Consider the following 563-nt stretch of genomic DNA (forward strand, 5'->3'; position numbering starts at 1 on the left):
CAGGCCCACTGCCTCAGATATGGCCACGTCTTCAACCCGCCGTAAATCCCTCAATTTTGATCCGTTTTCCATACTCTTTACTGCAATCCAATGCTCATATGCCAGAGAAACAGTATACCGAAGAAGACGTCGAACGGGCCGTCGCGGCCGTACAGGCAAAGGTCCCTATCTCGCGGGCCGCCCGACTTTGGGGCATACCGAGGACCACCCTACGCCGGCGTCTAGCGGGATCCCTGCCCGGCCGACAGGCACAAGAACCGTATCAGCGGATACCTCCGGAGCAGGAGAAGCGCCTAGCAAATTGGGTGCTTCTTCAGGCCTCCCTGGGGCTCCCACCGACGCACGCAGAAGTCCGCTTTTTTGCGCAAGAGATCCTACTTCAACAGGGAGACTCCCAGCCCCTAGGGAAACACTGGATACGCGGTTTTTTAGGCCGATATCCGGAGATCCGTCCTGGGAGAACACGGCGCATGGAACTTGCACGGGTTAAAGGCGCTACTACTACTATAATAAAAGAGTGGTGGGCACGCCTGCAGGTCCCCGAGGTGGCCCGGATAAAGCCG

The sequence above is a fragment of the Gaeumannomyces tritici genome, assembly GCF_000145635.1.
Source record: "Gaeumannomyces tritici R3-111a-1 unplaced genomic scaffold supercont2.316, whole genome shotgun sequence".
NCBI classification, from domain to species: domain Eukaryota; kingdom Fungi; phylum Ascomycota; class Sordariomycetes; order Magnaporthales; family Magnaporthaceae; genus Gaeumannomyces; species Gaeumannomyces tritici.